Genomic DNA, 15,262 nt, shown 5'->3' on the forward strand with positions numbered 1-15,262 from the left:
AATGCTGAGCCTGAGAGAGAAGGGGCCAGATTTTCATGGTCTAACTTGGGACTAAATGGGGTTGGGTGGGAAAATAAAGTGGCAGCTGCAGTGTGGATCCAAAAGTCCTGCCCCCATTTCTAGCACCGGCCATTTTCACCAGCACAGAAAAGAGGTTCGGTTGGGAACCCCCCCACCTCCCCATCCCACACGCTGTGATGTAGAAGTTACCAGCACCATTCTAGAAGTGGCATTTCAGAGCTTCTGCAATTTTCATCAAAGTAGCCACATTCTGGAAACCTTCAAAAATCACATAAATCACACCACGGAATGCAGTGTGAACCATGGATTGGAGGCAGGAAGAGTATAAAAGGTGAGTAAAAATGTTGCTATCTCTGACGTGGTATGTTGCAGTCTGCTGCCACTGTATATGTGGAGGATCTCAATGTACACCTCAAGGAATCTGTCTCTATGCTCTATACTAAGTAAGATATTGGGGCTGATGAGGGATCTGGTTGAATACAAGTATCTGAAGTTTATTAGTAGCAACAACTATATATTGCTTTGCACAGGCCTTGATCTGACCTGGGTCCTAACAGTTACATAGGCTGATTATTTGACTATATACCTGACTCATAAGATGTACATAGAGTCTTGCCAATACCGGGCCACAAGCAGTAGGGAGCATCTGCAATGGAGAGCACAGGCAATAGTGAGCATCTAACATGGAAGTTACACTTTTATACTCCAGCCTCACACACTGTGATGTCACAGTGATGTCACTATGCGGCTTCTTAAAAGTGCATGTCATTGTCTGCACTGGCATACATACAATATCACAACAACCTCCTATACAGGTCATCATGAGCTTCTGAAATCGAGTTATATCTGTGTTTCCTAAAGTGAATGATGACAGTGCTGTGATTGGAGAAGGTAAGTGACCATTAAATAATGTGGTTGCCAAGTTGTTACTTCTGACAACTGGCAAGCTGTCAAGTGAAAGAACAGCTTTGTAAAAGTGGAAAAGTCTTCAGGCACATTAGAACAGATTATCCATTGGATAAAGTGCTATTCTGCATTGTACAATATTGAAAAGGTGGCCCAGTGTGAAATCCAGAACTAATTATTTAAACTCTCCCCATTGCTTTCATTCATTCTCTTTAGAAAAGGTCAGCCACATATTTGACTGTTTGAAAGCTTTGACAGATGAATGAATTTTGGCTGCCTTCAAAAGCACTAATAGATTTTGTAGTACAGAGTTTATTTATTCAGCTGGTCTGGAGAATGTGAGTTGATGGCTTGGCTGCCTTCAAAAGTGCTAATGGATTCTGTACTGCAGGATTCATTTACCTGCCTGTCCCGAGGAATGTGAGTTTGATGACTTTGACAAATTAATGAGTTTTTGAATAAGATAATTGTTTTTAAAATTCCCGTTCAAGTGATGTTTGTTATTTTTACATATTTATGAGCTTCTGAAGAGTATAATGGTTTTTTAGTGCCTAGTCAAGAGGATTTTTTTTTACTGTGACAGATTGAATGAGCTTTCCCACTAATGCTATATATTATTACAGGCCTTGTGAGGTCTGTTTATGAAGTAGATACTGGGTGAATGGTTTAGGCGGGTAAAGGGGGATAAAGGGTTGAGGGAGATAAAGGGGTGAGGGGGGGCTAAGGGGTGAGGGTGTAGGGGGCTTTATACTAAGAACTGAAGAACTGGGCCAATGTATCTGGGAATGGAGGCAGATCTTTTAACCTAGCTGTTTCAGCAAAGGCCCGCCTCCGTCTCCGTCTCTGCCTCTGTCTCTGCCTCTGTCTCTGCCTCGGGCCTGGTTCCAAGATTTCCGCCATCCGAGAGATTAAAATCTCACCTGCCAGGACAGAGGTGGGATTACGATGTTGGGATAATTCCCGACTCCTGATTCCCGCCTCCACGATGAAAATCCGACTCAAGATTCAGACCGGAGAGTGTGTCAGCGGGAGTCACAGCCACCAGAATTTCACCAGCCCAGGGCTTTAGAGACACTTTCAGTTCAAACTCTTGCAGGCTTTACATTAAAAAGGGCATAATTGTATAATTCTTTACAAATATAATCACCTGGAAGGTTTGATCCCTATGGAGGGTGTTGGGGTTGGGAGGAGAGTGGAGCAAATTTAGAGTTCAGCCTTGAACTGGGAGGAGGTGCAACTGTCATACAGCCACCAAACTGGGCAAGGAGAGAAGTGAAAACTGATAGCCAGGGTTTTGCTCCTGATCACTTTCCACTGACCCTTCCTGCTGTGTGTACATGAGTGGAAATCAACTGTAATATCCCCCTCCCCCACCATTGGTCAAATGTCCTATAGGATATGCTGGTGAAAACTGGCGAATTGGATCAAGTACCTGAAGGTACAGTCGGAACCAAATTCCAATGAGGAGTCAGTGAGTTCAGTCGAGGAACATTCTGGGAATCATTTTTGATGGACTTCAATTGTTAACCATTGCATAGCAAACAATGTTAGCATCCTTTTAATCAGTAAGAGGACCTAAGCCCCACACTCTGGAATTCCCTCCCTATCTGCTCCGCTTCTCCATGTCCCTCCTTCATGATGTTTGCTTAAAACCCGCCTCTTTGACTAAGCCTTTGGTCACCAGACGCCATATCTCCTTCTCTAGAGAACTACCAATGCTTAGGTTGACTCTGACATCATGTAATGTGCGTCCAGATTCTCCAATATGGGTCAGTACATAAATACTTTTTTTTTAATTCCCTCCTGTGTCAAGGAAATTTGAAGTCACCTGTATAGCCCTAAACTCTGAGCCAGCCAAGATAAGCTGACCCGGGGACAAGGTTGCATCTGGGATATTCCTGTTCTGTATGGTTCCTTCCCACACTAGGACAGCAGTGTTATCCCACTTCCTGGTGCACACTTACCCTGCCCACTATCCAGGTTTAGACTTGACAAAAAGATGCCAACTGAAATCTGGAACTCTCACCTGCAAAGAGCTGTTGAGGCTTGGCAGGAAGGGTGTGTCAGTTGAAAAATTCAAACCTCAGATTGATTGATATTTGTTAGATAAAGTTATTAAGGGATTCAAAACTAAGGAGTATAGATGGAGTTGAGATACAGATCAACAATGATCTAACGATGGGGAACAAGTCTGAGGGGCTGAATGGCCTCATAATCCTATGTAACAGGCTCAAGGGCATGAATAGCCTCCTTCTGTTCCTATGTAACAGGCCTGAGGGGTTGAATAGCCTCCTATTGTTCCTATGTAATAGGCTTGTGCAGCTGAATGACCTCTTCCTGAAAATAGGTAACAGGCTTGAGGGGCTGAATGGCCTCCTTCTGTTCCTATGCAATACACTTGAGGGGCTGAATGGCCTCCTCCTGTTCCTATGTAATAGATCTGAAGGATTGAAGGGCCTCCTCCTATTCCTATGTAAAGGCTTGAGGGGCTGAATGAGCTGCTCCTGTTCCTATGTAAACAGTTATGAGACAAGATGATAAAAAACCTAATAGCATGGAGCCAGCGTGGCACAATCTGGAGCACACATGGATTGGAGGGCTGGTAATTCCAGTTTGCAATACATAGACACACACAGGCTTTCTAACCCTACTGCAGACAATCCTGAAATATACCAAATGTGAATGGACTGTTAAATAGCCAACATGCTCTGCATTTTATCACTGCCCAGTAACATTGTTTCTGTGTAATGGATTCCTTTATTTGCAGAGTCCTTGGTTCAGATGTGGCGCTTGCTCCAGTCTGAGTGCATACGATAATTTACCAGCACATGTGAGTGTGCTGCTGGGTTTGTCTAGCCCTGTGGCAAAGGCACAGAATAAACACTGAGGTTTGCACTGCTATGTGTTCAGCTGGGCAGGGTGGCTCCTCCCAACAGAGGGTCCCTTTCATCTCCCCCAAGGCAACGACATATTGGCCCATTCCAGGACACAGCTCCTTCCACATCCAAAAGGATTTAATTAACAGGAGCGGAAAAGGGCCTCAGTTCAACGCTGGGCTACTCACAAAAAAAAAACTCTCACACACGGAAAAGGAGTCTCGATCACAGCTGGTTTGAAGTAGGTACCTGTTCAAGGCCTTGGCTGCAAGTCTGTTTTCAACAGTGATGACTAGTTCACTTTGACAAGACAGCCTCAGCTTCCCGAAAGAAAGACTTAACATTTCTATGGCGCTTTCACAACCTCAGGTTGACCCGAAGTGCATTACAGCTAATTAAGTATTTTTGAAGCGAGGTCTCTGCTGTGATGTAGGAAATGCGGCAGCCAATTTGCGCACAGCAAGCTCCCACAAACAGCAATTTGATAATGACCAGATAATCTGTTTTCACATGTTTGCTGAGGGATAAATGTTGCCCAGGACATTGGGGAAAAGCTTGCCTGCTCTTCTTCAAAATAAAAGACTCATTATCAAAGTTCCCTCTAAACTCTGTGGCTGCGGGAAAGTCCCTGCACAGGCCAGGGAAAAGTTGGCCCCTTTAAGGCACCATGCTTGCGCAGCCTCACAAAAAAAAATTTAAAGGGACCACAAACTTGAATAGATTGCCCGCACACTCTAATAAAGATTAAGTTGGTCATTATTGTGCTTTTTTAAAATCCTGCTCCTGGGAGCTCAGTTAACCAGTGCACTGCCAAGTGTGAACAGCATCAAACACAGCTGGAAGTTAAACCATCAACTAGCCACAGCGGGTGGCTGTGAAAGATCCCATGGCTCTATCCATTTATTCCATTTGGTTTTTTTGTGGGATCTTGCTGTGTAGACATTAACCACATAACAACAGTGAATGCCTTTCAAAAAATAATTACTCTGATGTGAAGCATAAAATGCTATATAGATTCTTTCTTCCTTTAACACTGGCCTCACACAGTGCTTTTTTGTACTTTGTGGCCTTAAAAGGTGAACACTTTAGCAACACAGTACATTATACATTCCATATTAATATATTATGCTCCTGTGAGTATAAACCAGCACAACATTTGATTACTGTAAGCAATATCATGGGGTATCTGCGAGTATAAAATTTTGCAACGTCACAGTTCAAAATATCAAAAGTATAAAAAAAGAAAAATGAAACGTAACCATTTGTCAACCAATAGGAATCACTGACTAGCTCCAGGTATGCTGCGATCACACCATTTTAACCACAGGCACTAATTTCAGTAGAAAACCCCTCACACACAATAGAGATAAAGATTCCTCACATCTGGACATTTACTCAGAAAACATCTGCCACCAGTCAGTGACCAAGGAAGTAAACTGGCCACAACAATCAAAAACACTCTCACTGTCTGCTTTCTGTCTCACCATTTTACCATCAAACACACAGAGAGGTTAAAGTTCAGGTGCATATGCTGTGTGAATGGAGGTTGAGATTACAGGCCCCATGATAGTGTCTGTTACCCATTCATTATTCACTGATCAAAAATGCAAATCATCACATCTGGATTCCCAATTAGTCCACATGTGGTTAATGGCTAATGTACCAGACAACACTGAACTGAACCAAGATCAGAAGTTTGCAACCAGTTCCCATTCTGCAGACTTGCCCCAGTCTGGTCCAGCAGCAAATAACCTCTAGCTGACTTCAGCATTCCGATTCTCAATAATCAGGTCTTGCAGTGTTAAACAAACAAGGCCACAGCTACATCTAACCCTTATACTATGACATGATACAAAGCAGCTGTTTTTTTCATTCTTGGGATGTGAGTGTCACTTGCCCATCCCTAACTGCCCTTGAGAAAGTGATGGTGGGCCGACTTCTTGAATTGTTTGTAGTCAGCCTGGTGTAGGCACACCCACAATGCTGTTGGGGAGGAGTTCCACGTTCTTGACCTAGCAATAGTGACAGACTGTGATATAGTTTCAGGTCAGGATGGTGAGTGGCTTGGAGGGAAAGTTGGAGGTGGGGATGTTCCCATGCATCTGCAGCCCATGTCCTTGTAGGTAGTAAGGGGTTATGGAAAGTATTGTCAAAGGAAGCCTGGAAAGTTGCTGCAATACATCTTGTAGATGGTACACACTGCTGCTAATATGCCCTGGTGATGGAGAGAGTGAATGTTTAAAATGGTGGCTGGGGTGCCAGTTAAGAGGGTTGCTTTGTCCTGGATGATATCAAGTTTTTTGAGTGCTGTTGAAGCTGCACTCATCCAGGCAAGTGGAGATTATTCCATCACACTCCTGACTTATGCCTTGTAGATGGATGACAGGTTCTGGAGAACCAGGAGGTGAGTTACTCTTCCCAGAATTCCCAGCCTCTAATCAGCTAATGTAACCACAGTATTTATGGGCCTGGTCCAGTTGTTTCTGATCAATGGTAACCTCAGGATGTTGATAATGGGGATTCAGCAATGGTAATGCCATTGACTGACAAGGGGAGATGGTTAGATTCCCTCTTGTTAGAGATGGTCATCACCTGGCACCTGTATGGCATTAATGTTACTCCCCAGTTTTCATCCCAAGTCTGAATTTGTCCAGGTCTTGCTGCATGTGAGCACTGACTGCTTCAATATCTGATAAGTTGTGAATGATAATGCACCTTATACAACTATCAGCAAACATCCCCACTTCTGACCTTATGGTGAAGGTAAGGTCATTGACGAAGCAGCTAAAGGTGGTTGGGCCCTGAGGAACTCCTGCAGTGATGTCCTGGGACTGAGGTGATTGGCCTCCAACAACCACAACCACCTTTCTTTGTTTTAGGTATGACTCCAATGACTGGAGAGCTTTCACCCTGATTCCCATTGACTTCAACTTTGCTAAGGCTCCTCGATGCCAAATGCAGTCAAATGCTGCCTTGATGTCAAGGACAGTCACTCACCTCATCTCTCACCTCACCTTTTGAATTCAGCTCTTTTGTCCATGTTTGAGCCAAGGCTGTAATGAAGTCTGGAGCCAGGTGGCCCTGGCGGAACCCAAACTGAGTGTCGGTGAGTAGGTTGTTGCTGAGTAAGTGCCGCTCGATAGCACTGTCAATGACCCTTTCCATCACTTTGCTGAAGATCAAGAACTGATTGATCGGGCAGTAATTGGCCAGATTGGACTTGTCCTGATTTTTGTGCAGAGGACATTCCTGAACAATTTTCCAAATTGCTAGGTAGATACCAGTGTTGTAGTTGTATTGGAACAATTTGGCTAGTGTTGCGCCAGGTCTGGAGTACAAGTCTTCAATATTACAGTAGGGATGTTGTCAAGGCCCATAGCCAGTACATTCAGCAATTTCTTGATATCACATGGAGTGAACCAAATTTGCTGAAGACTGACATCTGTAATCGTGGGGATTTCAGGAGGAGACCAAGATGGATTATCCACTCGGCACTTTGGCTGAAGATGATTGCAATACTTCAGCCTTATCTTTTTCATTGACATGCTGGGCTCCCCATCATTAAGGATGGGGATGTTTGTGGAGCCTACTCCTCTCGTTAGTTGTTTAATTATCCACCATTATTTATGATTGTGTGTGGCAGAACTGCAGGGCTTTGATCTGATTGTGTTGGTTATGGGATTGCTTAGTTCTGCATATAGCATGCTGCCTCCTCACTTCAGCCTGCAACTAGTCCCACGTTGTAGCTTCATTAGGATGGCACCTCATTTTTAGGTATGTCTGGTACTGCTACATAGGGATCTGGGTGTCCTGATGCATGAATCACAAACAGAACGTATGCAGGTACAGCAAGTGATTAGGAAGGCAAATGGAATGTTGGTGTTTATTACAAGGGGAATGGAATATAAAAGTAGAGAAGTTTTACTGCAGCTGTACAGGGCCTTGGTGAGACTACATCTGGAGTACTGGGCACAGTTTTGTTCTCTTTATTTGAAAAATAATATAATTGCATTAGAAGCAGTTCAGAGAAGGTTCACTCAAAACACAAGGAGATGATGGTGTAGTAGTAATGTCACTGGACTAGTAATCCAGAGGCCCAGGCTAATGCTCTGTGGTCACAGGCTCAGATCCCACCTTGGCAGCTAGTGGGATTTAAATTCAATAAATAAAATCTAGAATTGGAAGCTAGTCCCAGCAATGGTGATATGGTGATCATGAAGCTATCACGGATTGTCATAAAAACCCATCTGGTTCACTGCTGTCCCTTCAGAGAAGGGAATCTGCCATCTTTACCTGGTCTTGTCTACATGTGACTCCAGATCCACAGAAATGTAGTTGACTCTTATCTACCCTCTGAAATGGCCTAGCAAGCCACTCAGTTCAAGGGAAATTTGGGATGGGCAACGAATGCTGGCCTAGCCATCGACACCCACATCCCTTGGAAGAATAAATAAATAACTTCACTCGTTCCTGGGATGAAGGGTTTATCTTATGAAGAAAGCTTGGGCTTTTACCCATTTGGAGCTTAGAAAGGTAACAGTTGATCTTATTGAAACATATAAGATCTTGAGGGGGCTTGATAGGGTGGATACTGTGAAGATGTTTCCTCTTGTGGGGGAGACTTGAACTAGAGGACATAATTTAAAAATAAGACAGAGATTAGGAGAATATTTTTCTCTCAGTGGGTTTGTTAGTCTATGGAATTCTCTTCCCCAGAAAGCAAGGGATGCTGAATCGTTGAGTTAGACAGATTTTTCATAGACAAGAGAGTCAAGGGTTTAGGCGGCAGGCAGGAAAGTGGAGTTGAGGCTACAGTCAGGTCAGCCATGATCTTATTGAATGGTGGAGCAGGCTCGAGAGTTGAATGGCCTACTCCTGCTCCTAAGTCCTATGTAAAAACAAAAAAACTGCGGATGCTGGAAATCCAAAACAAAAACAGAATTACCTGGAAAAACTCAGCAGGTCTGGCAGCATCATTTGATGCTGCCAGACCTGCTGAGTTTTTCCAGGTAATTCTGTTTTTGCCTAAGTCCTATGTTCCTGGTACGCTCTCCTACAATCCTCACTGAACCACGGAGTCAATCAAGAAACACCATTATCTGCTCACTTCACTCTCAAATATATACCATATATTTTATAATCAAGGGGAGACTGAGGGAGTGATGCTTTAGTTAATACAGAGCCTTGGTCAGACCCACAAGTACGCGGGCTCCTTGATCAGCCTAGGAGTGACAGCATTCAGTTCTGAGCACAGCAACTTAGAAGTAATTTATTGGCCCTGGACAGGATACAGGGCAGATTCACTAGACTGTGTCCAAGGTTTAAAAGCTTAAATTATGAGGACAGGTTGCACAATCTTAGTTTGGACTCCCTTGAGTTTAGAAGGTTGAGGGGTGATCTGCTTGAAGTGTTTGAAATGTTGAAAGGATTCAACAGGAAAGATACAGAAAAACAATTTCCTCTAGTGGGATAGTCCAGAACAGGAAGGTATAATTTTGACATTAGAGCTAGGTCATTCAGGGGTTAAATCAGGAAGCAATTTTTCCACACACACGGTGGTGTAAATCTGGAACTCACTCACCAAAAGGTTGTAGGTCAACCAAAATTTTCAAGACAGTGTTTGACAGATTTTCTTAGATAAAGGAATCTAGGATATTGAGAAAAAGCAGATAGAGTCTAGGCACAGATCAGCCAACAGCAGAAAAGACTCAAGGGGCCAAATGGCAACCTCCTCTGCATGTTTCCATGTAGTTTCTACCACTGTGAGCAATAGCTTGGAAAGTATTCTATTTCAATTTGAAGATTTCATTTTCTAAAAGCAAGTAATCTGTGATCATTGAGCCATGCCAACCACTCCCACTCACACAGCCCACCTCGATGTTGGGGTGGCTTGATTCAATCACCTCAGCTGTGAGCACATCCTTAAACATATAGGTAAATAACGATAGCTCTCCAGTCTTTCTGACAGTGTCGCCACATGCCAGGGCTCCAGAGGCCAGCTGCACTTGACTAAGGAACCATTCTTCATATGTCAACCCAGACAATTAGTCAGCTGACTATTTGGCTGAGAGAGGAATCACAGACAAAATTCATCCTGGACTCATCCAAAATCCACCTACAGGCACATTCAAGGAGCAGTTAACAGACTGATAATCGGGACCAGTAACCCCGACCAGTCTTCTCAATAATCTTGCTTTTAAAAAAAGTTGAAGTTTTTTTCTCTCTAATTCATGCTGCAGGATTGTTGCAATCTGCACACAGTTAACACTGACTTCAGCTCCTGTGTGTAGACACAGGCCTGCTGGCTCCTACCCCAGGAATGCACCAGACTACGGCTGCCTGGATAGAACAGCTTTGTACATTTGCCAGTGCTCTTCATTAAAAAGATGTGATTTAACCATTTTATTACTGCACTACGTTGTTAAATTATTGGATCACTGAGCTTGTCACTGTATACCTGACATAAGCGCATACACCAACAACATAACCACATATGAGAAACTCATCCACCTCCACACCATCCCACCCGAACCCCTCAGGAAACCCAAAGATTTAACCGAGTCTCCACTAACACAGAACAGGAGTCTCTCCAAGAAGAGCAGAGGTGTCGTGGGCAGCATTTAACCATCATCCAGCATCCCTAAAACCATCTTGATGTTAAAATACTGCTATTCGGAGGATCTTGCTGCATGCAGATTGGCTGCTGTGTTTCCTACACTATGACAGAGACAATGCCTTAAAAGTACTTCATTGGCTATAAAATATTTAGGAAATTTAAAGAAATATGTGCATTTCTATAGTGGGTCCATGATCTCAGGCCAACCTAAAGTACTTTAACTGCCAGATACCATTCTAGTAAATCTCTTCTGTACCCTCTCCATTGCCTTGACACCACAGAAGTGGTCGCTCCTCATGTGATCACTGACAGTGAGTCAATAACGGTGCTGGGATATTTCACCAAGGGAGGCATCATGGTCAAGCCTGGCTTATTCATACACGTGCACTTTGCCGCAGGGAGAGCAAAGTGAAGCAAAGTTCTGGGTTCACAGTTCCCTGTCCTGCCCCCTACAACCCCAAACCAAGAGTTGCTGAGGCCACGTTCAGTGCCTCATTATCTCCTCTGCTGAGATCAGCAGATGCTGGGTACGGGGCTGGGAGGTTTGTGTTCAGTGCAATGCAGTAGCAGCCAGTGGAAAGCTACTTTACCACAAGCCAAGCAGAGGCAGGGCAGCTGTGGTCAGGCCGAGGGAGTCATATTCAATATGAAGTCTGCAGGACTCGCCCTCACTCACATGCTCCCACTAGCAACTTCTTGCAGATCTCCATAAAATTACAAAGTATTTACAGCACAAAACTTGTCCTATGCCAGTGTTTATGATCCACAAGAGCTTCCTCCCAACCTTCTTCATTTCACCTGAGCAACATATCCTTCTATTCCTTTCTCTTGCATGTATTTGTCCAGCTTCTCCTTAAAAGCATCTATATAATTCACCTCAACCCCTCCATGTGGCACGGGGTTTCACATTCTCACCACTCTCTGGATAAAGAAATTTCTCCTGAATTCCTTATTGAATTTGTTACTTATATTGATGAGCCCCTGGTTTTGGTCTCCCCCACAAGTGGAAACATCCTTCCTACATCCAGCATGCCAAATCCTCTCATAATTTGGAAGGCTTCTAACAGTTCACCCCTCAGCCCTCTCTTTTTTTTAGAGAAAAGACCCCCAGCCTATTCAGCCATACACAACAACCCTGCTCTCTGCCTACATGATGCCTCAATTGGGTGTCACCAGTTTTCACAGACTCTGTATCACAACTTCTCCAGTTAGCTGGCATTCAAATCATTTAAAAAATGTGTAATATAGTTTCCAAAAGCTAGAAGAACTTTGCGAGGGCGAACAAAACTTGCATCCAATGCCTTGCCCAACTTGTTTTTTGGTTGTTAAGTAAGTTATCCTTGATGCACTGCTCGGTGTGACACTGAGTCAAATAAGCCATCAAATTCCAGGTTCAATCATTAGACTGTGTTGAGCCACCTAATCCCAGCCTGGCTGTTGCAACTGACCTCAATACAGGAGAGAGCAGTAACTCAGGGAGAGCGGAAACTTAGGGATAGGGGGAATTCAGCAAGGGGGTACTCGGGATGGGGGAACTCAGGGACGGAGAGGGATGTTATGGAGGGAGGAGAACTCTGGAAGGGGGTACTTGGGGGAGGTCATCTCAGGGAGGGAGGGGGAACTGAAGGAGGGAGGGTGGAGCTCAGGCAGGGAGGGGAACACAGGAGTTGGGGGGATCCAATCAGTTGGGATTTCTGTTCTCACCCATGTTCCAGCAACTCCTGCAGGGAAAGTGCAAATGTTGGATGAAGATGGAATTGGATGTGGAGTGAGAAATGGTGTTCCAGTTGACAGACAATGGCTAAGCTGACATATGAGCAAGGGGGAGGTACAATACCAGAGAGCTGGCAGTGAACCATAATGGACTGTGCCCATCATTCCTACTCTCCATACAGACCACACTCAAATCCAACTTCACTGCTATCCAGTTATCTGGTCAGATGATGGCACTGCACATAGTGGAGGGGGAGGAGAGATGATGAAGTTGGATGGAGACTAAAATAACACGCATGGTGGGTTAGTGGATCAGAAGATCAGAACAGGCAACAAAAGTACAGAATAATGCACATTTTCAAATGCTTAACTAAAGTAAAATCATATACCCCCACAGGACAAGCCAGTAATAAACCCACAGAATGTGTAGCACATTAATACTAGAGAATTGAACTGTAATATAAATGCCATGAATCAATCCCAGGAAATTATCAGCATGAAAAAAATATGCTTTATTCTGAGAGAAGGTTACAGAGTAATGCAGAGAGAGGGTCACAGTTTAATGCTGGGAGAAGGTAAAAGATTAACGCTGGGAGTGGATCATAGTGTAATAATGGGAGTAGAATACTGTATAATGCTGAAAGTGGCTCACATTGTAATGCTGTGAGTTTATCACAAGGTAATGCTGGGAATGGATTACAGTGTAATACTGTAAGTGGATCATACTGTGTAGATCACAGTGTAATGCTGGAAGTGGATCACAGTGCGATATTGGAAGTAGATTACAGTGTAATGCTGGAAGTGGATTGCAGTGTGATATTGGGAGTAGATCACTGTGATACTGTATGTAGAACACAGTGTGATGTTGGGAATGAATTACAGTGTGATGCTGAAAGTAAATCACAGTGTGATACTGCACGTGGATCACAATGCAATGCTGGGAATTGATCAGCATAATGCAGAGAATGGATCACAGTGTCGGGAATTAATCACAGTGTAATGCTGGGAGTGGTTCACAGTGTAACAGCGGGGGTGATTCACAGTATAACACTGGGAGAGGGTCACAGTGTAACACTAGGAGTAGATCACAGTGTAGCACTAGGAGTGGCTCACAGTGTAACACTAGGAGTAGATCATAGTGTAGCACTGGGAGTGGTTCACAGTGTAACACTAGGAGTGGATTGTAGTATAACACTAGGAGTTGTTCACAGTGTAATGCTGGGGTGGTTCAGAGTGTAGGGAATGGATAATAGTGTGGAGTGTGTATCACCATGTAAGTCTGGAAGTGGATCACAGTGCAGGGAGTGGGTCCCAGTATGACATTGGGAGCGGATCATAGTGTGACACTGTGAGTATATCACAGTGTGATGCTGAGACTGGATCAGTATAATGCTGGGAATATATCACCATGTAGGGAGAGGATCACAGTGCAATGTTGAGATTGGATCAGTATAATGCAGGGAATGGATCACAGTGTAGGGAGTGGATCACATTGTGTCACTGAGTTGATCACAGTATAATGCTGGGAGTGGATCACCGTGTAAGGTTAAAAATTGATCAGTACAATGCAGGGAATGGATCACAAAATAACACTGGGAATGGATCACAGTGTATTGATTGGATCATATGGAACGCTGAACGTGGCTCACTTTGTAGAGAGTGGATTACACTAGGGAGTGGGTCACATTGTAACGTTGGGAATAGGTCACAGTGCAGGCAGTGGATCGCTGTGTAGGGAGTGGATCGCAGTGCAGGGATGGATCACAACGTTGGAAGTGGATTCCTGTAGGGTTGGGTCGCATTGTCAGGAGTGAATCACTGTAGGGGTGGATCGCAATGTTGGGAGTGGATCACTGTAGGGGTCGATCGCAATGTTGGGAGTGGATCACGGTAGGGGCGGATAGCAATAGTGGGAGTGGATCACTAGGGATGTGTCCACAATGTTGTGGGTGGATCACTGTAGGGGTGAATCACAATGTTGGGAGTGGATCACTGTGTAACGCTGGCAATCGGTGGGAATCTTACCTGCGCTGGGGCTGCCTCTCGCTGCCAGTCATTCAGTGAGATTCCGATCCTCCCGATCGCCTGCAATCTGGAATCCTTTTGAGCCCAAAGCGGATGACGATCCCAGTTTGCCAGCTCGGATTTGGGGATCGGGGGAGAGGGAACAGTGATCGCTGGTGAACTCTCGGCCCGGCCGAAGCGGAGCAGCTCGGGTTTGAGCGCCGCTTTCAGCCGCTGTCAATTTCCCTCGGTGAAATTGCACCGATTTCTCGTCGCTTTTCCCCTGAACTCCATCCCAGCCGATGAGCGCATGCCCGGAGCAAACTCTGCACCTCCCCTGAAAGAGCAGGAGAGCCGTTAAAGCAGCACCGCACCCTCATCATCAAACATCTCCCAATCTAACACCACCACTATCATCAAAACCCTCCTCCACAATTTGCTTTAAAAAAAAAATCCTGTCGTCAGCTTAACATTTCCCCCCTTTTTAGTCCAAGTTGAAAATTGTTCGCCCGATTTCACGTTGCACAGTTAAAATTCCAAGCAACCCTTGAAGAAGCTGCTGGCAGCAATTTTTTTTAAAGCTGCATTCTTCCCCAGAAAATGCCTGGGTCAGTTAGGATCTGAAACCAGCAAAGGCAGGTTAAGTTTCCAGGTGTGTTCTATTGCTTGTACCTTGGTCAGTGTCTCACCCGTAACAGAAAGATATATTTGCTCCACACAGATGCTTGCTCTTAGTCTCCAGCACAAATGTTTTATTTATTTAGTGCAAAAGAATCTGAACAGTCAAATAGAAATCAGACTGATTACGTTAGAACTCGAGGCTTTGAGGAAGGAATTGTCTGCACTTTGTTAGTATTTGCATGTGGGGCTTGAGTGTGACTGGCAGAAGTTACAGTCCCAGGGTCATTAAAAGTCAATTCTGAAATGAGGGTCTGCAGGGTGTTTAGTACTGTGCGACCTGTCCAATTGCCCCAAGCTAGTCAGGGCTTAAAGGATTGAATAATGAGGACAGCTTGCATAAACACAATTTGTATTCCCTTGAGTTTGTAAGGCTGAGGGGTGATCTAATTGTGGTGTTCAAAATGATAAAGGGATTCAGTGAGGTAGAGATTTTAAACTGTTTCCT

The 15,262-nt window shown here is 44.4% G+C and overlaps 1 protein-coding gene across 3 annotated transcripts in view; it reads right to left on the reverse strand.

Moving 5' to 3' along the window:
• The window catches only part of glis2b (GLIS family zinc finger 2b), a 55,105-nt gene extending 40,655 nt beyond the window's left edge, over positions 1 to 14,450 (reverse strand). For 2 of the 3 annotated variants that reach the window (XM_041205834.1, XM_041205835.1), the window contains exon 1: positions 14,158 to 14,450. The gene's annotated coding sequence lies outside the window, so the exon portion shown is untranslated. Of the gene's footprint in view, positions 1 to 607; positions 662 to 14,157 lie in introns of those variants that run through there. The other variant, XM_041205836.1, reaches the window with a different exon arrangement.
• Positions 14,451 to 15,262: the final 812 nt, after the last annotated feature.

Source organism: Carcharodon carcharias, chromosome 15 (genome assembly GCF_017639515.1).
Source record: "Carcharodon carcharias isolate sCarCar2 chromosome 15, sCarCar2.pri, whole genome shotgun sequence".
NCBI lineage: Eukaryota > Metazoa > Chordata > Chondrichthyes > Lamniformes > Lamnidae > Carcharodon > Carcharodon carcharias.